The 27,284-nt window shown below is 42.1% G+C and overlaps 1 long non-coding RNA gene across 1 annotated transcript; it reads left to right on the top strand.

The window, feature by feature from the left end:
• On the top strand, positions 1-26,623 carry LOC148893965 (uncharacterized). The gene is made up of 3 exons (XR_016116067.1): positions 1-47; positions 25,735-25,812; positions 26,148-26,623. It is a non-coding gene; the product is annotated as an uncharacterized LOC148893965 (long non-coding RNA).
• Positions 26,624-27,284: the final 661 nt, after the last annotated feature.

The following is a 27,284-nucleotide window of genomic DNA, read 5'->3' as shown; positions in this document are numbered from 1 at the left end:
CACTTTGGTCCTCTTCTGTTTCATCGTTAACTGCTTTGTACAACAAAGTAGGTGTCAAGGTGACAAAAATGCTTATGATTCAAAGGCTGTCTGTGTCTTTTGTGTTGTGTCATATTATTTTGTTATTTTAAGATAGTGCTGCGAGAGAGTCGGCCTCTATTTTGTTCAGGTACTTATTTCTTTCATAACTTTGCTGCTGGGAATTGTGAATTTCTCCATTATGAGACTAAAAATGTGTTATTGTATTGTATTGTCTTGTCCTATCTCACAAGCATGAAACGTCAATGTGTGGCAATGAGTGTTAATGGTTGACTTGAAAGATGTCTGTCTTTTATTTGTGGCGCGCAAAGCTCTTCGCATGAGCAGTCCCAACATAAATCATCATGCACAGTTATTCATGAGTTTTGCTATGTAGTTAATTTGTATGGTTATATTCTTGGGCAGCCCGGTGACAAGTATTGCCCTCACAGTGTGGAGGTTCTGGGTTTGACTCAAACTTCGGTGTGGAGTTTGCATGATGCCTTCATGGTATTGCAGTTTCCTCCCACATTCCAAAATATGGCAGGCTGATTGAACACTGTAAATTGTCCCAAAGTGGGAGGGTGAGCGTGCATGGGTTTTTTTTGTCTGGGTGTGCCCTGCGATTGGCTGTTAATGGGTTCAGGGTGTTCCCAAGTGCCCAACGACAGCTGGGATAGGCTCCAACCGCCCCACGGCTCTTACGAGGACAAGCGCATCAGAAAATGGATGAATTGATTGTGACGACGCTCGAGTGCAAAAAGGCAGGACTTGAGCGACGGGGTTTGGCGAAAGGGAAGGACCCGAAATACACGACGTGACAGGCTTGGAAGGAGCAAGAGTCTTTACTGAAACATGCATCAAAAAATAACAAACAGGGAAGAGTGGAGGAAGATAACTAAATAATAGCAGACCTGGCAACACGGAAGTGGTAACGGCAACATCCAGAAATACTCCGACGGAGACGGTAGTGAGCGATAGGCAGATATAGACAGAAGGCACAATCAGTGAATGACAATCAGCTGTGGGAACCCAGGTGAGTGATGATTGGAGGGGCCGTCTCCCGGGAGTGGCGGAGGAGGTGACAGGAGGGGCGGGGCGCGCCCAGGATGGCAACGAGATGTGACATTGATGTTAAATAGTCACTGTTAATTCAAAATCAAATGAAACACTCATCATGGTGTGCCCCTGGTTTCATTGTTTTTATTTTATTATTTATTTTTTACATGAATAACAAAATTGACTGTCTTGTCAACTTCAAATGACTGTACTTTAATCGATTTTGGCAACAGTTGTACACAGAGTGAAGCCGGCCGGCAAGGACTGTTTGAAAAAATAATGATTTGATTTACTGGATAAAAAATATATTGACTTTTCATCAATGTATTAGCGGTTATCAGCATGAGTCAATAATTCTTCGTTGTAAGCTTCAACAGCCGCATATTGTTTTTGTTTTCTTAAAAAGGTATTAAGGCTTTCACCAGTAGTCCTGAATGTACACCAAAAACATCACAGTAATCCTCCTCTTCGGTCTTCTTCTCGGTCTCCTGCCTGGCAGTTCAAGGCTCAGCATCCTTCTCCTGATATAGTCACTCTCTCTCCTCTGGACATGTCCAAACCATCTCAGTCTGGCCTCTCTGACTTTCTCTCCAAAGCCTCTAATATGAGTTGTCCCTCTAATGTACTCATTCCTGATCCTATCCAACCTGGTCACTCCCAAAGAAAACCTCAACATCTTCAGCTCTGCTACCTCCAGCTCTGCTTCTTGTCTTTTCTTCAGTGGCACCGTCTCCAGTCCAAACATCATGGCTGGTCTCACCACTGTTTTATACACTTTTCCTTTCATCCTAGCTGAAACCCTTCTATAACACATCACACCTGACATTTTTCTCCAGCCGCTCCAACCTGCCTGGACACGCTTCTCCACCTCTTTTCCACACTCTCCAGTGCTCTGGACAGTTGACCCCAAGTACTTAAAATCCTCCACCTTCTTTATCTCTTTTCCCTGTAGCATCACTCTTGCACTGGGATCCCTCTCATTCACACACATATATTCCGTCTTGCTGTGACTGATCTTCATTCCTCTCCTTTCCAGGGCATATCTCCACATCTCTAGTTTATCCGCCACATGTTACCTGTTCTCGCTACAGATCACAATGTCATCTGCAAACATCATGGTCCAAGGAGATCTTGTCTAACATCGTCTGTCAGCCTATCCTTCACCATAGCAAACAAGAAGGGGCTGAGAGCTGAACCCTGGTGGAGTCCCACCTCCACCTTGAATTCCTCAGTCATACCGACAGCACACCTCACAACTGTCTTACAGTCATGATACATGTCTTGCACCGCTCTGACATACTTTTCTGTCACTCCAGACTTCCTCATGCAATACCACAGCTCTTCTCTGGGCACCCTGTCGTACGCGTTCTCCAGATCTACAAAGACACAATGCAATTCCTTCTGACCTTCTCTGTACTTCTCTATCAGCATTCTTAATGCAAACACTGCATCTATTATAATGTTTGTTTTCTTCGGTGTGGATGGCTCTGGCTTTCTCCCAGTCCATGATTTTCTTTTTTGCAGTGGTCTGTGATGGCTGGATGTGGTGTTCCAGTTGTGCTTGTTCTTTTATTGCTCTTGTTTGTATTGTTGCTGTCTCCTTCTCACACTCGTTCTTGTGCTCTTTTTTTCTTGTATTGAAAGTCCTTCCTGTCTCCCCGATGTATGATTTATTGCATGACTTGCATGGGATTTCATATATTGAGTTGCATTTATTTGCCGGGTGTATTTTGTTCTTTGGGTGTACCAAGATCTGTCGGAGAGTTGGGTGTGGTTCCTGACGTGACGTCCCGTCAGGAATCGTCACCAACTCAAAATCAAGACTTCCTGAATATTCAGTGTGAGTCTTAAAACGTAAAATATAGCTATATGTGGTGGAATATTAGTAAAATACGCTCAGTAGAAGTCATTTGAAGTGGTTTTACAAATTATGGACACAAGTTGTCCTGAGGCGTCTGTTGTCCTTGAAAGCATATGACATAAATATATCCCACTGCATCATCGTAATTTCAACGGTGGTGCTCACACTCAAACTAGGCTGCATTTCGGAGTAATCAATATTTTGCATTTTTTTTGCAAAGTGGATCATTAATTGGAATGTTATCATTTGTGGGGATCTGAATACATGAAGTAAGACATGACCGCAAACACAATCTTCTTCACTCCGAGGTCATTCTGTCCTACCATCATGTCCATATGAGAGCTTCGGAGCGCCTTGGCATCCCCCAGGAAGAGGTGTGAAAAGTGGCTGAGGAGAAGGTAGACTAGGTTTTCCTCCCGATTAAGTGGGAGAGAATGTAGAGTTGAATAAACAATGAATAGACAACTTGATTTAATAGGAATATTTGTTGGAGCACTCCTTGTTTAGGTAACCACATTCCTGGTAATGAGGCATTGGTGATTGGTGTCAATGCAGCATGTGATATATTTTCTCGGGGAAGGTGACCATCAAAACAAAATACAGTGGTACCTCGGTTCTCGAACGCCTCACAGTTCGAACAAATCGGTGTTCGAACAAAATATTCGAGATATTCTTGCTTCAATCGGTGTTCGAACGCCAATACGTCGCGTGAGTGCGTACGCGAGGGTGGGGAGCTGAGCGGCGCACGGGTGTATCGCTCTGTTCGTGACCAACTGTTGTCGCTAGCGGAGGTGCTGCGTTTTGCTCTAGCGTTTAATATAGGTGTACGAAGAGTTTTAGCCCCTAATCATGCCTCCAAAGAAAGTAAGTGCTGCTTAAAGTGACAAAAGAAAAGTAATGCGTACAACTATTGCATTTAAGAAAGAAATAATCTCAAAATATGAAGGAGGTGTGCGAGTGTCTGATCTGGTTAGGGAATACAGCATGGCGAAATCTATGATCAGTATGATATTAAAGAATAAGGAGGCTGTGAAATCTAGTGATGTTACTGTGGGAGTGAGAGCAAGTGTCATTGGATAGATATTTGAAGAGAAAAGAACATCCTGTAGCCGAGTCATCCGTAGCTGTCACATTCCGAGCGAGAGTGACGGCAGCTGACTCGTCGGAACGTAGTGGAATGTTTGGGATCCCAAAGCAGACACGTACTACCCAAGCAGGATGTTTATTCACAAATAAAAGAAAACACAGCGAGTAAGAAGGCAGGGGGTGATCCGACCCGCTTACTACGCCAAAAAGCAAATGGCACACGAGGGTGCAAAATTACGCAATCCCGGAAGATGACATACATTTACGGGACGTGATGAAAATACATCGGACCGGATACACTCGCGCATCGAAGGAAGAGTCCAGGTACGGTGGCGAGTTGAGTCAATCATCCGGCATTGGCGAGGTGATCGCGAACCGTATAAATGCCCCGAGTCCGTGATTAGAGAATTGACAGCACGCGGAGAATGGCCGGGAGAGGCGCCCCCCCACCCCCTCCCCCGCTGTCAACTCGCAAGTGACAGGAGCTAAGAGATGGTTTCGGTGTTTGAAAAAATCGCTTTTCGAACAGGGTCCTGGAACGAATTATGGTCGAGAACCGAGGTACCACTGTATTCAAAAACAACTATGAAAAGCTTCTGTGTGTTTCTGTTTTTGGATCGAACAGGGGAATGGTGGGGCGGTCCCTCCTGAGCCACACCTGTCATGTGTTGCAATTAATGTTGGATGATTCGCTTGCCTTGTTCACAACTCACGTGATTGATTATATAGACTCTTTTTCACTTTGTTTCTTGTTCACGTTTTGTATTATCGGTAAGTTTGTTTACATTTCTTGAAATGGCATCTCCTTGTATTTTTATGACAAGTGATTTTTGTAATTGAGTCCTTATCCTGCCATGATTGTCACCAGTGAAATACCAGTTTGGTGAGCTTTGCCAACATTGGATTTTCTGAACTAGAACTTTTTTTTGAACTTTACCAATGGCAATGTGTGTGGGAGTCACTTTGTACTGAAGCAATTCAGAACTTGACTCAGTGTTTCTGTCCGTGGGGTGAAAATATGGAACAGCCTAAGGGAACTTGAGTAATGGGTTTATTTTGATCGTTCGTCCCTGATTCATTGCTTCTACGGGCGTTGATGGCAGAGGATGGTTAAATCATCAGGAAGCCAGGTGTTTAACAGAAAGTTGGTTTAATCTTGAAGAGAGCGGATACATCGCGGTGTCGGCCAAGGAGGAGGCATGGAGAGGAGAGAGAGAGAGAGAGAGAGAGAGAGAGAGAGAGACGAACGCAATGGGAGAGCATTTACATGTGGCACACAGGGTGTGACGCGATAGGATGTGAGGTAATGTAGATTCGACATCATGTAAGGGAAGGCAGGATATGACGTATCAGAAAGTCCAAAACGTAAACAAAGATTAGGAAGCAATGTTGAAAGATGTTTGGATAGCGAATTACCCCAACATCTCCCCCCTAACGAACATATCTAACATTGGTGGAGGTGAACAGAAAGAAGAAAGAAAAAAGAAAAGAACATGATAAAATAGAACAATCATAATGGAAACAATTTCAAATTAAATCATGTCATCGCTACACCAGTCAAATCTTTGGCATCCTGGATGGTGATTACCAGGACGACGAGGAGGAATGAAATTGTTTGTAGCATTTGTCGCAAGCAGGCCCCAGGGTGTGATACAGATGAGCTGGTGACTGGGAAAAGGTGTGTGATCTGTCGACGCGGCTCCAGTGACGTGCATCGGGAATCTTCTTCACGAACGATGTCCTCGCGAATCCAGATGAAGCTTGTAGCTGCTATGACGGCTAGCAGCTCCGCAACCGGTCCATCCCATGTTGGGGTGGGCCACGTCATTCCCTTCAGACCGCAGCTCCTTCCTGTGGAGAACAAAAGAAGACTTGTGCCAGGTCACATGTCGAAAGGATGGTTTCATTCTACACATCACACGTTCTTGGCGTTTCTTTCCCTATCAAAGTCTGTCTCATCGTTTAGGCTCTGCAATGCATTCTCTCACAGAAATGGCAGTAAGTCATTGTTAGTTGGTTAGTACAGTGATTTTCAACACTGTGCCGCGTCACACTAGTGTGCCGTGAGAGATCGTCAGGTGTGCCGTAAGAAACTACCCAATGCCCCTTTTTCGAATGTAAAATTTTACAACAATTTACAACATTTATTAATCATGTTCTGCCAATGTATGTCATTGTCCTGTGTCCGCGCTGAAAAGACTGGGAGGGTAATTTAATATTCGTCCGTGTGGCAACACGTCAAAGATTGCCTCTTTCCTGCGGGATGGTTCGTGGTGTGCCGCAAAAAAAATACCAATGAAAAAAAAAACGTGCCCTCGTTCAAAAAAGGTTGAAAAACACTGGGTTAGTATATGTTAGTGGTTAGTGAGTCTGCATTGCTGGAGGGCATGACTTTTCTTGGGGAATGACGTTGCCAACATCACTCATTACCCAAAGTAAAAATTTTGGCAATGATGATCTGAGTTATCGTCACTCCCCCCTGTTGAGACCTGAAAAGTCTCAATTTGCCAACTGGGAACGTGTTTGCGTGGAAAACACGATCCATCTTTGACATTGCACAGATTATCAATTTGTATAAAACCATTTGTCAATCATTGTTCCAAAATGTTGGAGGCCAAATCTTGGCATGTCGCCACATTGTATGGGTGGAGGACAACCTTCCACAATTATTTTGCACTAGTTGACATGGTCAGCAACATTATGGCAATCTGCGTAAATGGTCATCATAGTCGCCTTTGTCATTCAGTTGTAGGGCACCAGTTGACAATCAGTTTCACTTCTGCATAGGACATCCTTCCGTGCAACCCAGCTTCATATCCGGTCACCCTGACATGAACTCCCCAGGAGCTCTTCTGAAGAATCTCCTTCTGGTTAGCGTGGAAGCCCTATACAATATACTATCTGATTCCGCCTGAATCTCTGACTGACATCGGCACCCACTCAATTTATCCGTCAATTTCATTTTTACCGGCGAGAAATTTCTTTAATGTGCACCGCAATCAATTACTTTAATGTGCACTGCATCAATTCATAATAATAATGATAATTCGTAATCAAATTAATCTCAACAGGTTACCCTGCCTTTTTAGTCGTAACTATAAACTACTTTTGAACTGACAAATGTCATCACTGTACGCAAAGGTAGCCAGAAGATGAATCAGCATCTGCGACTGTCTTAATAAACGTTAGATTTCCGCCATCGCATTTCCAACGTTGAATATTTTTCGTACGATCAAGCCTAATTGTCACAATTCGTCGCTCGCTAGATCATTGAATAAGAAATACCTTAACAGCATTCTGAATGTCGAGCATCACAATAATGTGTCTGAAAAATTCAGCGGAAAAAATAAAAATCGTCATGCATTTGAATAAATGGCAAAAACTATACTTTTGGAAATCAAAACTATTATCAATAGGGGCTTTGTCATTGATCCCAAATAATCAGTTCGGTGTGCCAAACTCTTGATGTGCAAGTGAATTACACCAGCCGTTGCGGCTTCTCTTGTTGGATCTCCTATGACAATTGAAACAGAGATTGAATTTTGTTCCCAAAGACATCAAGAATCAAAATGCAGTTCGATGCTACGACTGTGATTCAGCAACGTCTGCCTACAAAATCACAGGATGGGTGGATGCAAATGGCTTGTGCATCTCACAATTCATCAATTCGTCCTGCAAATTGAACAATTTCTCAACCACCATCCCAGCTCTGTCTGCGAATTGTTGTGGTTCACATCATCTGCATGAAAAGAATAATGAAAAAGGTTTAGTCATCAAATTTTGCAACTCAACCTTTTCCAATACGTATCGTATAAATGAATCAAATCATCTATTCTTTGACTTCAGGGGGATGACAATTTTCAGGTCAAAACAAGTGTAATGATCATGTCACAATCATTATCTTAATAAATCCATAAATGTTTCTTCTGTGAAAAGTCCAATGATACCAACTGGTGAATCTCTTTTAAGTAATTAATCACCAGTGAATCTAGTTACATTTACCTTTCCAATTTCCATCCAATTCAAGATAAACGTTCCTGTTATTTATCCTAATTTACTGACTATTTTATTTACTTTTTCCAATTGAACTGTCATTTACGAGAGGTCAACACAGTGGAATGTGGTTTTAAACCCCTCTTTGACGTTTTGTGCTGACAAAACCTTTGAAGAGGCATCGTAAATAACTCTGGCTTCTTCCAAATGGCCTAATCAAGCTGTAGACAGAACAAGGTTTAGCTCAATCTAACAAAACTAATCTTCCAATTTTATAAATTCACTCTTTGACTCTGTCATTTTATACAATTTCCATTTCTTTTTGCATTCGCCCAAATCAGGATTTCAAAATTATGTGTCCCAATCGCAGACAAAAACATTGGAATACTGACTTCAAGGTGTTCAATTCTCTTAGTGAAAACACTTTATCCAATCTAACAAAAATACTTTACTTTTGCGTACAAATTCACTCAAGTTCGGCTTCTGTTTATTTATTTATTTGTTGGCTTCTTTAGTTGTTCACTCAGTCTAATGTGCCTGCCTATTTAACTCAGTTTTTTTTTTTTGTTTCAAGTGGATGGTATTTATCAAAAAGCTATGGGAAAAAACAGTGTTATGTCATTCATGGGGACGCCGAGCGGAGACGAAAGTCTCCTCACTGCATGGTTGGACAGGTTTCCCGATGAGACAGGATAGTCGTCTGCATAGCACCCCCATCAAGTCCTCTTGTAATGACAAGGCTCTTTCCCCAGGGCACATTGTCTCGTCCTGTGAAAGGAGAAAAGAGAACTGTGCTGCAGATTTTATGCAGGCTGACACAATGTTTTTGCACAATACGTTTGTGAATGTTAACGCAACCTCTTTATTCATTTTATTTCAGTTTATTAACCTATTCGCGAACGAATCACTTTGCCAATCCGAGAATGAGGCTGTGAATTTACCCTCCCCTTCTTTCGGGCAGAGAAGGAAGGAGGAAGGAGGGAGATCTGGGCTGCCCGCTCTCTCTGCTGGCAGACCCCCCCCCCCTTTGTGTTAGCGAAGCTCACACAACGTGCGCACATGCACAAAATACACAAATACAATGCAACACAAAAAGACAAAAGACCAAGGACACAAAAGGGAAGACAAAATACACACACAAAGATGGCTCCTCCAAACGCCCCCCCCCACCTCAGCCGACCCCTTTCTGTCCTCAATGACAATGAAACTCCCTGGAAAACCCCGTACCAATGGCTAGCAGTGCTGACCACGCGCTAGTGTTGGTGAATGCATCAATGTTACGGTAATCCCCGATCTATTGCAGCTGCAATTAAACAACAAAAGAACACAAAATCGTCTGGCTCCAAATTAATAAATCAATAATTAATAAATCAATTTTTCGCCAGTTCTCGCACCTGAACTTCCAGAACTTCATCCCATCTGAAGAATCGCCTGGAACTTTCCCAGTCTTACAATCCGTCTTCCGGAGGCGCGGAAGCAGACTCTCTCGACTCTAAATGGTGTCAATCAGTCACGTGTGAAAACTCCGCACATCGGCTCGAATTCGGATGATCCGCCTTGACCCGATCGAAATTTGCATTACTAGCCGAAGATACGCAGATTAACTGTAAATAGAATTACTTTTGGCCGAACGAATTCTACAATACATTCACTCAACATATAGCTGCATGCTATCGGTGCAACCCACCCGTAAAAACAATCCCTGAACGACAGACACCAGAAGGGAGGGGCTGCCCACTCGAACACTCTCGAAGGAAAAAGAGCTTCGTTCACTGGAAGCAACACATGGCCCACCCGTTCCCCCCCTCTCGAAGCCATCAGGATCCGGGTCAAAGGCACCAATAATAATTGGTTTATTTTGATCGTTCGTCCCTGATTCATTGCTTCTACGGGCGTTGATGGCAGAGGATGGTTAAATCATAAGGAAGCCAGGTGTTGAACAGATAAAATGGTTTAATCTTGAAGAGAGCGGAGACATCGCGGTGTCGGCCAAGGACGAAGCATGGAGAGGAGAGAAAGAGAGAGACGAACGCAATGGGAGAGCATTTATACGTGGCGCACAGGTGTGACGCGATAGGATGTGACGTAATGTAGATGCGACATCATGTACAGGAAGGCAGGATATGACGCATCAGGAAGTCCAAAACGTACACAAAGATTAGGGAGCGATGTTTAAAGATGTTTGTATCACGAATTACCCCAACATTGAGCAACATCAAAGCATTAATCCGTTAATATAATAATAATAATAATAATAATAATAATAATAATAATAATAATAATAATAATAATAATAATAATAATAATAATGTTATGGGATAGGGATTCTCAATCTAGAATTGAAGAACGCGCACCTGATGACCACGTAGTTGAATGGCATAGTTTATCAACTTCACAGAGAGACGAGAGCACAATGCAGTACTGGAAAAGGCATAGGCAGATAATTTCTCACCTGCCTCTTGTCAATACAAGCGTGTGCTTTGCTGAAGGCTGACATGATTTACAAGCTGAATCGAGGATAAGACAGGGCATGTCGGGCATTTGTTGCAATGACATATATCTCATGGGAAAGGTTAAAGGTGAATGAATAGTGAATTGTCTGTTATTGGAGAAGTGGTTAGAGGATCAGACGGCTCCGCTAAAGTGGAAGTGACAGAATCTGTAATGGTACTATCATCCTGGAGAATCAAGTACTTCGAGGAAAGCAGTAGATTTTGTTTGGTTTGTTTGACAGCAATAAAATATGCCTACTGTTGACAAATATTAACCACATCCCGTGACCTTAACTCAAAAGGGGGCAACAAAAAACACAAAAAAACATCTGGGGAAAATCATAAACCTTGAAAAGGGACCGCAGATGGTAGAATCCCCCTTCCAGGATGACCAATTGATGTCGAGTGGGCAACATTTAAGATAGTATGTACGATACAACATTAGTTAAAATAATATGAAAGTCCATTTACAAAGACAAAAATGCTGCAGGGAGATGCCTGTGGAAATGTGGGTCACCCCTGTGAACCAGGCCGAATGGGTCGATAAAGCTATCTTCGTAGCAGTGCCTCTAGTGGTCAATGGTGCTCTTTTACAACTCAGTTGGTGCAAATCACGTCTATAACAATCACAGCAGAGTCCGTACCATGACATCCAATTGGGTCATCAGCTCTTCACCTCCACTCAGGAGCAGTGTGCGTGGGTGTGTGAGTGTGTGTGTGTGTGTGTGTGTGTGTGTGTGTGTGTGTGTGTGTGTGTGTGTGTGTGTGTGTGTGTGTGTCTAGTGACAAGTCATAGTGGTCAAAAAATGGTTGCTAATAAAGTGAGAGTAATAATGCATTTGTTCAGCAATACCTTCTGTATATTTGCGAATAATTTTCTCACGAAAGGACCTTGAAATGAAGTCGAGTTTAATTTGAGTTTGAACCTACACAACATTATCACAATCACATAGGATGTTACAGATTGTAAGAAAAGAGATTTCAATGTAGCATTGTCGACCAATGCAAATGGAGATGTTTACATGCATCTTAAAATTTGGTTTCATGTTCTAGTTACCCCTTCAAGGATGTAAATCCACTAAGCAGTTCCTTTGGCCAACAATCACAAAAGGTATCCACATAAAATAATGGTATAGACATTCTTAATCTGCACTACATTTAATCCACCTAATAATGTTTATGGTCCTAAAATGTTTTATTTTACCATGCTAGGATGATGTTCAGGCGATTCTGAAAAATAAACACTAAATTGTAAATACAATGAATAATGTATTCGTGTCAAACATTACATTTAAAATAGCAGGAGGAAGCAGCACCTCCAGCAGTAGCATAGCCTGAGGAAAGAACCTTTTGTTTCACAGGTTTTTATGTTTTTTTTTTTTTTTTCTGACATTGCAGCAAAGAAATTGAAATGAGAATGCAAGTGAGTTCCAAGGCCAGATTCAAGGTCATCATGCTGACATGGTGTAAATATCTGCCTTGGACATAATGCACACTCCCTCCAATAGCACAGTCTCCCCTTGCAACCCATACACTTGCACATCCGAAGAAAAAAGAAAAAAAAACATTGGCTCATAAAACTGCCACAACTCGTCCCCAACAAAACTCCAGCATACATAATACGAGAGAAAATTCTACTCGCTCCTTACACCATGTAACCATCATGGTGCAGAGTCACTTTACTCTTGATTTGTTGTATTTTGACAATCCCTGTTCCTCCACTCCTTAAAGCTCTCTGTTGTGGGAAAAGAGTAAACTTCATATTCTTACAACATATAGAAGATAAAAAGTTCAGGGAAGGTAAACTATGGAACTACCATTGTCTTTAATCAGTTTGGCTACTGAGAAGTAAATTATCAAGAGGGCAGCATGAGATTTAAATAAGACACTTAATCCCCTTGCTCATCATTGCTCCATTAAGGAATGGAGCAATGATTAAAGCTCATAGAAGCCAATCAAGTCCACACATCCCCATTCTGCAGAATGGGAATGGGGATGTGTGGAGCTGAGAAGCCCATGGGCTTCTTAGCAAAGATCCCCATGGGGCATTGCAGTAAAATAAACATTGGACGAATGGCTTCTTCATTGTGTATCATTTTTAGACACCACAGAAGCGCAAAAACAAACTGCAGAATTTAATAGCAGATTTTTTTTCCCAGAGTCACATTGGGGGTTTTGGTTCTTATTTTTTATTTATTTTTTGTTCAGGAGATACATCCACCCACACGGAGTTGATTCATCGTTGTTTGCACAGAGAAAAACAATTATATCATATCCATTTTACTCACATTTTGTTCTACTTATAACAAGTTTTTCTCCGCCAAATGTCTGTCATGGTTTAATTTGTTCCAGGATTCTGTCAGCCTGTTTACGGCATTCACACTTATTTTTAGTGTCTTGATTTCTGAAAGAAAATCAGATCTTCCTTTGCATTATTTACATTTTTTGGATAGACACCTGTGCAACATTTCATAGTCATATGTGTCTTCAGATTGGACAAAATCAGTGCTTTCCTTTTTCTTTGGATTTTCTTATTTATTTATAATAATAATAATAATAATAATAATAATAATAATAATAATAATAATAATAATATAATAATAATAATTATTATTATTATTATTATTATTATTATTATTATTATTATTATTATCATTATTATTATTATTATTATTATTATTATTATTATTATTATTATTATTATTTTGACCATGTCCACCCCTATTATTATGTGAAAGTAAGGTTCCACTGGACTTATTTGACTCTGAACCGATCTACCTGCCGTGTCACCTCTCTACTCCTCCCATAGGAATTCATTCTCCATTGCAGAAACATTCTAATATGATCACTCATTTGTCCTTCCCTCATCTGTGTCATATTTGACTGCACGTGGCACCCTGTGGCATAACTGTAAACAAGCCTAAAGAGCTACTCTCTAAACACTAGCTCCTTACAGAAGAAAAGGCAGCCACTTGACAAACGGCAGTGTCCGTTGGGGGCGAAAAAAAAGAGTCGACAAGAACCATTTAGTGTCCTGGCAGACATTTTTTTTACAAAAGCTAGAAGGTTTTCATGTGTGAGGTTGATGCACACTTGGAATCTTAACGCTACCGTCGAAAGGAAAGACTTTTAGTTTGTGATGGGATGCAGGGGGGGAGTTGGTGTTGTTTTATTTAATGGTTGAAACTGAACACAAAGACTTTAAGTATTGCTGTACTGAAAATGTCACGTTGCCCAATTCCCACCGAATGAATGAAATAAAAATTCTGTGCCTCAAACATAGAGAGAAAAGAACACACTGTCTTATATTTCATGTTTTCAGTTCTGGTGGAGACTTTTGGAAAAACTTGTTTTCATTCATGCATTGAAAAACCCACTTCCACCCAGCATCAGCCTGGCTAATATTTATTTCCAGTAGAAAATCAAATATAATTTTCCAAATCCCTTGAAAAGGTTTCAATTTTAGTCATTCAATAATAATAATAATACTAATATTAATAAGAATACATTTCATTTATAAGCGCCGTTCAAAATTATCAAGGACACTTTACAGTCACAGGATATTTTTTTCTGCGGGTGAGCAGCGGCAGCAACACGCGCCAGCATTCGCTCAACCTGGAAGTAACACAAAAACAACAACAATAATAATATGTACAGTATATATACAGGGAACATCCGAGTCTCGACCGGGTTCCGTTCCGATAAAACGGTCGTAAGTCAAACGGTCGTGAATTGAGATCCATTCAAAATTTCCGATGTGACGTTTACACTACCGAATAGTATACAACGTCAAGCTATTGTTTTTATGCAACATGTTTTATAGAATACTATTATATACCAAATACAGATAACATCCGAGTTACGACCGGGTTCCGTTCCGACAAAACGTTCGTAAGTCATACGGTCTTCGAAAGGCATTCAAAAAGGCTGAATGAATTCCATTGTATCATAGTTATCCATCACATTTTTTTATTGCTGGTATAAGTTGTGGAAAACATGCTAAAATAGTTTTCAAAACTACTTCTCTAAAGAAACAAACAAGCTCCATAAAAAGTAGTACTGTATATGCTGTCATTGTAGTTTATTTACCATTTTTACTCAAGTGGTTAATCTCATCCGCTTCATATTTTATATGCGCTACACTCGCACCACTTTGCACCTCCCTGTCAAACTAGATATTTAAAGATACAAAATAAACCTTTGCAATTCTATTATATATATTACTCCAATCTTCTTCTTCTTTTCCTTTCGGCTTTTCCCTTCAGGGGTCGCCACAGCGAATCATTGTCCTCCATCTTTCCCGGTTTTGTGCATCCTCTTCTCTCACACCAGCTACCTTCATGTCCTCTTTGACCACATCCATAAACCTCCTCTTCGGTCTTCCTCTCGGTCTCCTGCCTGGCAGTTCAAGATTCAGCATCCTTCTCCCAATATAGTCGGTCTCTCTCCTCTGGACATGTCCAAACCATCTCAGTCTGGCTTCTCTGACTTTCTCTTCAAAGCCTCTAATATGAGTTGTCCCTCTAATGTACTCATTCCTGATCCTATCCTACCAGGTCACTCCCAAAGAAAACCTCAACATCTTCAGCTCTGCTACCTCCAGCTCTGCTTCCTGTCTTTTCTTCAGTGGCACCGTCTCCAGTCCAAACATCATGGCTGGTCTCACCACTGTTTTATACACTTTTCCTGTCATCCTAGCTGAAACCCTTCTATCACACATCACACCTGACATTTTTCTCCAGCTCATCCACCCTGCCTGGACACGCTTCTTCACCTCTTTTCCACACTCTCCATTGCTCTGGACAGTTGACCCCAAGTACTTAAAATCCTCCACCTTCTTTATCTCTTCTCCCTGTAGCATCACTCTTGCACTTGGATCCCTCTCATTCACACACATATATTCCGTCTTGCTGCGACTGATCTTCATTCCTCTCCTTTCCAGGGCATATCTCCACAGCTGTAGTTTCTCCGTCACCTGTTCCCTGTTCTCACTTCAGATCACAATGTCATCTGCAAACATCATGGTCCAAGGATATTCCTGTCTAACATCGTCTGTCAGCCTGTCCATCACCATAGCAAATAAGAAGGGGCTCACAGCTGACCCCTGGTAGAGTCCCACCTCCACCTTGAATTCCTCCGTCACACCAACAGCACACCACACAAGTGTCTTACAGTCATGATACATGTTTTGCACCGCTCTGACATACTTTTCCGTCACTCCAGACTTCCTCATGCAATGCCACAGCTCCTCTCTGGGCACCCTGTCGTACGCTTTCTCCAGATCTACAAAGACACAATGCAATTCCTTCTTACCTTCTCTGTACTTCTCTATCAGCATTCTTAAAGCAAACACTGCATCCGGCATACTCTTTTTTGGCAAGAAGCCATACTGCTGCTCACAAATGTTCACTTCTGCTCTTAGTCTTGCTTCGACTACTCTTTCCCAGAGTTTCATTGTATGGCTCATCAACTTTATTCCTCTGTAGTTAGTACAACTCTGCAAATCTCATTTGTTCTTAAAAATGAGCACGAGTACACTTCGTCTCCATTCTTCAGGCATCTGTTCACCATCTAATATCTTGTTGAATAACCCAGTCAGGAACACCTCTCCAAGACACTCCATACCTCGATTGGTAAATCATCAGGCCCGAGTGCCTTTCCCCCCTTCATCCTCGTCAGCGCCCTCCTCACTTCATCCTTGCTAATGTTTGTTATGTCTTGGTCCACAACGGTCACGTCTTCTACTCTTTGTTCCTTCTCATTTTCCTCATTCATCAATTCTTCAAAGTACTCTTTCCATCTTGCCATCACACTACTGGCACCTGTTAATACATTGCCATCTCGATCCTTAATCACCCGAACCTGCTGCAGGTCCTTACCATCTTAGCCTGTAAAGATCAGTCTTGCCTTCCTTGCTGTCCAGCGGAGCATACAAGTCATCATAAGCCTCTTGTTTGGCCTTTGCCACCTTTACTTTAACCGTGCACTGCATCTCCTTGTACTGCTGTCTACTCTTATCCGTCCTCTCAGTGTCCTACTTCTTCTTTGCTAACCTCTTTCTCTGTATACACTCCTGCACCTCCCCATTCCACAACCAAGTCTCCTTATCTACCTTTCTCCCACTCGATACACCAAGTACTTTCCGATCTGTGTCTCTGATTATGTTCGCTGTAGTTTGCCAGTCATCTGGAAGGACCTCTTGCCCACCCAGTGCTTTTCTTTCTCTCTCCCAGAGGTTTGATTCGCATATTTGTTTTGGCAAAAAAAATTACAGATGCCCTTCCTGACACAACCCTCTGTATTTATCCGGGCTTGGGAACGGCACAATAAGACACTGGCTTGTGTCCCCTTGTGGCTACATTTATATATATATATATATATATATATATATATATATATAGGTTACTCCAATAATGTGCAAAATAAACTTTGGGAAAGAATGTTTGGCTGATTCAAAGCCAGCTGAAGTCGTCCGTAGATCAGTGCCCAGATCTATTTGCGTGTGCAATTAAGTTTGCACCATTTTTTTGCATGTGCAAACTATAATAAATCAAGTCCTCTCTCACTGTCGTGTCATTTGCCGTCATGTCGATGTCTTGTTAGTCTGTCGTCCTGTAGAATCTCGCAGTATTGGAGAGTTTATGACTCGGAGTGGTAGATAATTAAGACACTTGTAAAGTGCTAATTACCCTACCGGTGTTAAGTGCTGAGGCAGAAAGTAGCTACTGCTGTGTGAGGGACGTGAGATCAAGTTGTTACACATGATTGTTGTTACACATTTAAATGTGTGTTTTTCTGAAACAGATATTCCGTGCAAGCCCAATAACACTATTGCATGTGTAAATGTTGACCAAAAAAAAGCCCTGTCACAGGAATGTAAGGCAAAAAGGCTGCCAGTCTAGGTGTTTCCCGCTGTTCATGGCATTTCAAATTGTGAGTAGAAGAGACAAAAAAGAATGTTTCCACAAATGCTTCCGAAGGTAATCAGCTCCATTGGACAGAGATCCCATCATCACAGAGGTTTTTATTTATTGTTGTTTTTTTTAATTAAATTATATTGAGGTACCTTCAGTGAACAAATTATTAGCGATAGATAGATAGATAGATAGATAGATAGATAGATAGATAGATAGATAGATAGATAGATAGATAGATAGATAGATAGATAGATAGATAGATAGATAGATAGATAGATAGATAGATAGATAGATAGATAGATAGATAGATAGATAGATAGATAGATAGCTACCCTTCCATGAGCTAAGTTGTCTGGGGCTTTATGCTCCTGACAGGGTCAGGAGCATAAAGTTCATGGCAAACACTTCCTAGGTGAGGGACAGACAATGCAGGGCTTCAAGGCCCCTTATGGAGAAAAAAAACGTAGATGGAGCCATCATTTTTGAAGTCCTTAGAGCAGGGGTGTCAGAGTAATTTTTTGCCGCGGGCCACATTGTAGTTATGGTTTCCTCTCGAGGGCCGTTATGAATTTGAGGAACCCATTAGAATTTTTAAATCCCTTCAAATATTACATATAGCACACACAGCAAATTAATGAATAACTCGTTTTCAAATCTGAAGTCAAGAATAATGACTTTTATTGTGGTTGACATCCAAAAATATGAAATTTTGGCTCAGATTTAGCAATCATCATGGAATTTAAAATGATGAGGCGGGCCTTGACTTTGACACCTGTGCCTTAGAGGGTTTGCTGCATACTACTCCTGCTGGAGGCTCTCTTGTTCTGCTGGGTGATGTCAATGCTCCGCCCGATCAGAACCTGAGTGGTGTTTTGTTTTTGGACTTCTGCGCTCGACACGGATGGATTATAACGAACACTTTGTTCAAACATCAGGGTGTCCAAATGTACCCTTGGCACCAGGACACCCTTGGCTGCAGTTTGACGATTGACTTTGTAATTGTATCACCGAATTTGCGGCCGCATGTTTCGGACACAGGGCGGCCCGGTAGTCGAGTTGTCAGCACGCCGGCTTCATAGTGCAGAGGTTGTGAGTTCAAGACCCAGTCTGGCATTCCTGTGTGGAGTTTGCCTGTTCTCCCCAGTCCCGCGTGGGTTTTCTGCGGGTTCTCCGGTTTCCTCCCACATTCCAAAAACATGTGTGGTAGGCTGATTGAACACTTCAAATTGTCCCGAGGAGTGAGTGTGTGACCAGATGGTTGTTTGTCTCTGTGTGCCGTGGCAACCAATTCAGGGTATCCCCTGCCGAGTGTCCGAGGATGGTTGAGATAGTCTCCGTCACCACCCCGCGACCCTAATGATGAATAAGCGCAATGGAAAATGGATGGATGGATGTTTTGGACACTCGCGTGTAGAGAGGGGCGGAGCTATGTCTGGGCTTCCCTACTGAAGCTGCTGCCCCAGTGACCCGACCCCGGATAACTGGCATAAGATGGATGGATGGATGGATGGATGGATGCTTCAAACAAAATTTCGATGTACTTTTCTGATCGGTGGTATTAGAGAAACAACAGCGGTTGAACATTTCTGGCTAATGTCATGTCAAAGAAACTAGAGAAATTGGTTTGCATTTGAATTTAGTCAACAGAGTATTAATCAGCATTGTATTTCACTAGAAAATACATGTACCATATTGAGCTAATTTGGGCTTGCTTTTTTTGCCAAGGCCCATTTTTTTCTTTGTATTTGATGCACAAATACACTCATGAAGTTGGAGAATTGGTTTCATGTGATGCCTGCCATTGAGCAGGGGACACTGTTATTACACCTGAAAACTGCACATGTGCAGAAATTGTTTTTCATTTCAAAAATGAATCAAATATCTAGTTGCGCATTCAGGATCTTAGGGCGTGACTTGGAGACCATCTCCAATGACAAAACACCTCTCACCAGCAATTCATTGTGTCTGGGTCATTTCAGAACACTCCGGCAATTATCTCGTTATGACCTTCCCAGAGCAATATTTTGAGTGGACTGTTGAATATTTCCACTCAACTCAACTTTTATGGAGCACACTTCCGGAGGGCTTTGGTGAAATTCTGATTCACTCTCCGTCATCTCAGGAGGAGAAAGCAGTGCACCGCTAACATTGTGTACAGTGAGGATGGGGCGTTGCTGACCTTTGTAATGATATGAGCAAATCGTATTTGCATGTTCTACTAGTGATGCCTGGCTTTAGATCAAAGGAGCATGCGCGCTGCTGCGAGTCAGTCTGATGAGAGCCTACGAGAGCGACACATGTCAATTGCCTTCTCCCTCCAACCAACACAGCCGTCCTAATAAAGAACCTCAACTCTATCCAGAAGTTGTATCATTTACCGAACCCGCTTACATAAAGCAACACATGGTGTCAGAATTGGTCTGGAAGACAAGAGGACGATAAAAGGACTTGGAACGAAAGATTCCACGGAGGAAAGACATTGAGCACAACCCACGGCAGAAAACGGCAGAAATGGAAGCTTTACGTCCACCCACAGCTCTGCAGCTAACAGGTAACGTGGCTGAAAATTGGAAGAGATTTAAGCAACGTTTTGAACTGTATTTGTCTGCAATTGGAGCTGATGAAAGCCATTCAAAGATGAAAGCATCCATGTTTTTGCACGTTGTGGGAGAGGAAGCTCTAGAGGTCTACAATAACTTCACATTTGATGCTGAGGATGACAAGATGAAGCTGTCAAAAATAATGCAAAGGTTTGAAGCTTACTGCATTCCGAAACGCAATGTGACGTTTGAAAGGCACAGATTCTTCACATGTGTACAGACAGTTGGAGAAACTATTGACCAATATGCAAATGAGCTGAGAAACAGATCAAAGACATGTGAGTTCGGTGGATTAACAGAATCACTGATCAAAGACAGAATAGTGTGTGGCATTACAGATAATAAACTGAGAGAAAGGCTACTCAGAGAATCAGATCTGGACCTGGAAAAAGCCTTAGCACTGTGTAGAGCCGCTGAGACTGTTAAATCACAGGCTAAAGAGTTGCTAAATGATTCTAGCTGCAACGTGGATGCAGTGGAAAGAAATGCACACAGATTCAACAAAAACAAGACTGCTGAGATCAAAGCAAGAGTGAGAAAACCCAACAAAAATAGGATACTCAAACAAAAATCTTGTACTCGTTGTGGTACGCAACATCCCCCAAAGCAATGTCCAGCATATGGGAAAATATGTAAAAACTGCGACAAAGCAAATCACTATGCTCGTTGCTGCAGGAACCAAGACATGAAAGGCAAGGTAGATGCAGTAGATGATCATTATGAAGTGGAGGAACTTTATGTGAATGCTGTAAAAGATGAAAGAGAAGAAAGAGATTGGATCACTACGCTGAAAGTGAACAACATTCATCTAAAATTCAAATTGGATACTGGAGCCAATGTGAATGTCATTTCAGAGACTGATTTCATGAAGATCAGGCCGAGACCAAAAATACATAAAGCAAATATGAAAGTAACAGCTTATGCGGGTTCAGTCATACCAATGAAAGGAAAATGCATTGTGAATGTGACACATAAAGGCCAATTACATAAGCTATCTTTCATCATAGTTCCAAGGGATGTGCAGGGTCTACTAGGATTGTCGGCATGTGAGAGACTACACCTAGTGAAGAGAGTTTTTGTTGTGGATAGACAAAAAGAGACAGCATATGATCAACTGATGGAGCAGTACAAAGACTTGTTTCAAGGGTTAGGCTGCCTACCAGGAGAACACACAATCAGAGTGGACAAAAGTGTGCCACCAGTGATACATCCATGCAGGAAAGTCCCCTTTGCTCTTCAAAAGCAGCTAAAATCAGAATTGGACAACATGGAGAGCAGGCATGTGATAAAGAAAATTGATGAGCCGACTGAATGGGTGAGTTCCCTCGTTGTCGTAGAGAAAAAGAATGGAAAACTCAGAATATGCCTGGGTCAGCTAGGTACAACAGAATTGACATTTCTGGGAGATATCCTAAGCAGTGAAGGTATCAGACCAGACCCACGAAAAGTGTCTGCTATAGAAAACATGCCAAGGCCGCAATGCAAAAAAGATGTGCAACGGTTTAATGGGATGATCACTTTCATGGGAAAATTTATACCCAACCTGTCAGAAAAGATGGCCCCACTGAGACAATTAACTGAGAAGAAGATAGAATGGCAATGGAATCATGAGCATGAGAAGGCATGGAATGAACTGAGGAAGCTGCTCACAGAGGAACCAGTACTGAAATTCTATGATCCAGAAAAACCAATCAAAATATCATCGGATGCATCACAGAGTGGGCTTGGTGCAGTACTTCTACAAAAACATGAAGGCTGGCAACCCGTAGCATATGCATCGCGTTCGATGACGGATCCGGAAACACGTTATGCACAAATTGAAAAAGAACTGCTCAGCATTACGTATGCCTGTGAGAGATTTCATCAATTTGTGTCAGGACAAGAAATCAGCGTGGAGACTGATCACAAGCCCTTAATAGCATTGTTTCAAAAGCCACTAAATGACTGTCCACTCCGTATACAGCGAATGATGATCAGGCTACAACGTTACTCACTGAAGGTCGCATACACCCCTGGAAAACTGATGTATACAGCTGACACTCTATCCAGAGCTGTTGACCCGAAGGAGCACTCGAAGGCTAAACTGGATGAAGAAGTTGAAGCTTACGTACACATGATCACCAGTGCATTGCCAGTTGCAGATGCAAAGATGGAGATTATACGGATGGAAACAAACAAGGATGAGACACTGAAACAATTGAAACAAATCATCAAAAATGGATGGCCCGAAGTGAAACAAAATTGTTTACCAGACGCAGCAGAATATTGGAACTACAGGATGGAGTTATCTGTAGTGGATGACATCATATACAAAGGCAGTAAGATTGTCATTCCAAAGACTTTGAGAAGTGAAATGCTCAAAAAGATCCATGAAGGACATCTTGGAATTGAAAAGTGCAAGAAAAGAGCACGACAACTGATGTTCTGGCCTAGAATGAATCAAGACATCACAGATCAAGTGTCGAGATGTACAATTTGTCTCAAATATCAAGCAAATCAACCGGCAGAGCCACTACACCCACACCAAGCACCAGAAAGACCATACCAGAAGGTGGGTGCTGACCTGTTTTCGTGTCAAGGTAAAGATTATCTTTTGGTCACAGACTACTACTCCCTGTATCCAGAAGTTTGCAGACTGCAAGCTACAACAGCAGAAGCAGTGATAACATGCATAAAGGCCATATTTGCTAGAAACGGGATTGCAAACCAAGTGTTTTCTGATAACGGTCCACAATTCGCCAATGAGAAGTTCAGAAAATTTGCAAAGGAGTGGGACTTTAAACACATAACCTCAAGTCCACATTTTCCACAATCCAATGGCTTGGTGGAAAGTTCTGTCAAGACTGTGAAAAGACTGATGTACAAGGCAACAGACAGTGGAACGGATTTCTACCAGAGCTTGCTGGTGTATCGCACAACGCCGCTCGAGTGTGGTATGTCCCCGGCCCAGCTACTCATGGGACGCGTGCTGAGATCCAACTTACCCATCCCGGAAAACTTGCTGAAGACAAAGGAAGGGGAGAAAGTGAGGAAGATCAAAGAACAACAGAAACAAAAACAAAAGTTCTACCATGACAGAGGAACACGGAACCTACCTGAACTACACACCGGTGACCAAGTACGGTACAAAGACAAAACAGACACATGGTCACAGAAAGGAACTGTTCTGCGTCAGGTCCAACCAAGGTCATACAACATTCAGACAGAGGAAGGTGCTGTTTTAAGAAGAAACCGCCGAGATCTTCTCAAAGAACCAACCATAGCAAGTCAACGAACAGAGACTGTAACAGAGACTGTTGTAACACCTCTAAATCCAGGACATGCTATCCGTAAATCCTCAAGGAAAGTGAAACCACCTGAGAGACTGATTGAAACCATTTAACATGTTTTTCTAAGTGATCATGGTGGAAAAAAAAAATGATGTGAATGTTTCATTTATAGTTGCAAAATTTAGAAATACGTTATTCAAGTTTAAGGTTGCTAATTACTGACATAATTAAATTCATTACATTTGTTAAAAGTAAAGAATTCCATTAAGAAAGGGAGATGTAATGATATGAGCAAATCGTATTTGCATGTTCTACTAGTGATGCCTGGCTTTAGATCAAAGGAGCATGCGCGCTGCTGCGAGTCAGTCTGATGAGAGCCTACGAGAGCGACACATGTCAATTGCCTTCTCCCTCCAACCAACACAGCCGTCCTAATAAAGAACCTCAACTCTATCCAGAAGTTGTATCATTTACCGAACCCGCTTACACAAAGTAACACAACCTTGACTTGGGACGTTGTGAGCCGGTGGGCAGAGTACTTCAACAACTTCCTCAGCTCTACCAACACGCCTTCCTTCGAGGAAGCAGAGTCTGGGGACTCTGGGATGGGCTCTCCAATCTCTGTGGTTGAAGTCACTGAGGTGGTTAAAAACCTCCTCGGGGGCAAGGCGCCAGGGGTGGATTAGATCCGCCTGGAGTTCATGAAGACTCTGGTGGTTGTTGGCTTTCTTGGTTGATACGCTTCGGCAACATCGCGTGGTCATCGGTGAGAGTGCCTCTGAATTGGTAGACCGGAGTGTTGGTCCCCCTTTTTAAAAAGGGGTCCGGAGGGTGTGTTCCAACGAGAGAGGGATAACACTCCTCAGCCTCCCTGGTAAGGTCTATACAAGGGTCCGTCAGGAAGTCGAGCCTCACATTGAGGAGGAGCAGTGTGGTTTTTGTCCCGGCCATGGAACAGTGGACCACCTCTACACCCTTAGCAGGGTCCTCGAGGCTGCATGGGAAGTTGCCCAACCAGTGTACATGTGCTTTGTGGACTTGAGAAAGGCGTTTGACTGACCGTGTCCCTCGAGGAGTTCTGTGGAGGGGATTTTAGGAGTATGGGATACAGGAACCCATGATATAGGCTGTTCGGTCCGGATACGACCGATGTCAGAGTTTGGTTCGCATTGCTGGCAGTAAAGTTGGTTTCCAGTGAGGATTGGCCTGCGCCAAAGGTGCCCTTTGTCCCCAATTCTGTTCATAATCCTTATGGACAGAATTTCTAGGCACAACTGAAGCGTTGACGGGTTCCGTTTTAGTGGCCTCGGTATAGCATATCTTATTTTTGCAGTTGATGTGGTACTGTTGGGGCCTTCAAGCGAGGCTCAAAGTCAAGCTGTTTCTCCTCCACATCTGAAGGAGCCAGATTAGGTGTCTCGGGCATCTGATCAAGATGGCTCCTGGATGCCTCCCTGGTGATGTGTTCCGGGCACCCCCCCCCCCCTCGGCAGAAGACCCAGGCGACGAACAACCCAGGACATGCTGGAGAGACTCAGTAAAATTGATGGCCTGGGAATTCCTCGGGATCTGCCAGGATGAGCTGGAAGAAGTGGCTGAGAGAGGGCAGTCTGGGCTTCTCTACTGAAGTTGCTACCCCCGGGACCCGACCGGATAAATGGCAGAAGATGGATGGATGGATGGATGGATAATAATAATCATTATTATTAGATTAGATGAGCCTTTATTTGTCTCACAGTGGAGAAATTTACTTAACACAACAGTAAAAACAAAATACAGAAGCTACTGTCAAGGCATTATTGTATTATTATTGTTGTTGTTATTATTGTATGAAAACTTCATTTCACAGCAAAAACAAACAAGAGATAATTTAGTCCCAGCCCACAAAAAAAGGTTTCCCCCCATTGTTGAAGAAAAAAGAATATGTACAATTGGATTAGCCTTTATTAGTATCACATGAAAGAAATTTACATTTCTCAGGAGCAAAGTTATGAAAAGAATTGGAAACAAAGAGATTTATTTTTCTTTGTAATTTTTTTCTTCAGCAGCTTCACATTGGCCAGGGGTCGGCAACCTTTACGAAAGAGCCATTTGGACCCATTTCCCACAGAAAAGAAAACACTGGGAGCCACAAAATCCTTTTGACATTTAAAATGAAGACAACATTGCATCTTTTCATCATCGTTTTTTACCTTTATATATGCATTAAACAAACTATAGTGTGTTGCATTTATGAATCAATGAACTGTTACAGAGAAGCGAAATTACATTTCTGCACGCAACAAAAACATATTAAACTCTGAAAAAAAGACGTTGGGTTGAAGATTACTTTCAAATATAATACTCAATGTCTATTTGAAAAAAAAGAATACGTATTTGCAAAATAGCAAATACAATATTTATCACCTAGTTAATGTGATTTCTGATCCTGCACCACAGCGCACAGCCTCTGCACTTCAGGGCTGTATGACGTTACCTTCATCTTCATACAGGACTGTAAGCTGTCGTCTGTCAAGGGTGAGCAATGTCTGTTTTTAAGGCAAACGAATCTGCCTACGTATCATAAAACGTTCTGTTTTCTTCAGACACTTTTCTTTTCTTAGATTTATCAATAGTTGGCCTACCTAGGGGTCGAAAAATTCAAGAAATCGTGCGCAATTTGGCGGTTGTGACCGGATATACGTCCACTGTCGATGGTTGTGACGTATATTATGAGCGACAACAAAATTGAATACGTTTTATTTTGTATTATTTATAATTACCATAATCTTCAAATTTAGAATTGCATTTTAAAAACGAACAAACTCAAATAATATACATTGAATTAAATACTCATTATTTATTTTCTAAAGCCGCAGGGAGCCGCAGCAGGGGGGTGAAAGAGCCACATGCGGCTCCAGAGCCGCGAGTTGCCGACGCCGGACCTTGGGAAACATTTGCACTGTATATCCATCACATCAAAGACATTCATTGCCTATACAGGTATCCTGTTCCTGTTCAAGGTTACTGAGAGGGTGGAGCCCAGCTGACTTGTGGAAGCGTAGTTGTACATCCAGGGCTGGCATACTCGTCTATCACAGCTGACGCAGAACTGGCAACCATTCACATTCACCCAGTCTTTAATTAACATAACTATGCTGCATGTAAAAAAAAAAAAACTAAAAAAAAAATCAAGGACAAGAGGAATATGCAAAACTCGAGACTGGAAATCAGAACCCTGTTGCAGCAGTGCTCGCCTGTAGCATTCTACCTTAAAATGTTTATTTTGTAAATTTGATTTTCAGTGAATCATACGGCTATTTCCTTTTTGGATATGCCACTTTTGACAGATCAAATAAATCCCACTTTTGATCCACCCTTCTCATTCATTACTGTATATTGTTAAATTCTCTCATTGCGTTTTTCCTACGTCTCACATATGCTCATTGGCCAAGGCTCTAATTAGAAACTGAAAACGGATGGTAATTAGGCGGTAATGGATTGTTCAGTGAAAATGAGTATTAACATTGGTATGTGTGATAGTGCCATCTAGTGGATGTTGAAAGACAGAGAGAAATAGAGAGAGAGAGAGAGAGAGAGAGAGAGAGAGAGAGAGAGAGAGAGAGAGAGAGAGAGAGAGAGAGAGAGAGAGAGAGAAGATTAGTGAGAGAGAGAAGCTGTCATGTTTCCCCCTCTTAACTCCAAACATAACAAAAATCGCTATGACCAATTAATTCATAGACCCTGAAAGGACACCCCCCCCACACACACGTACACATACCCACACGGACGTACAAACACACACACACAAGGCGATAAATAGTATCCTTGTGAAATTGCGTATAAAGGGAGAGGCAGTTGCACCCCAGTAAATCGTTTGTAATCACGGGGAGACCAACCGTGGACATTTGTCTGCTGACGTCCTGTACGGCGTTTTTTTTTCTCATTCCAATAAATCCACACGCCTCTCGACTACAGTCACAACCCCAGCCACTTTTGACTTATTGCGG

This window comes from Hippocampus bargibanti, linkage group LG09 (assembly GCF_051943395.1).
Source record: "Hippocampus bargibanti isolate YZ-2025 linkage group LG09, ASM5194339v1, whole genome shotgun sequence".
NCBI lineage: Eukaryota > Metazoa > Chordata > Actinopteri > Syngnathiformes > Syngnathidae > Hippocampus > Hippocampus bargibanti.
The sequence above is the reverse complement of the archived record's forward strand: the minus strand, read 5'-3'. Positions and strand labels throughout refer to the sequence as shown.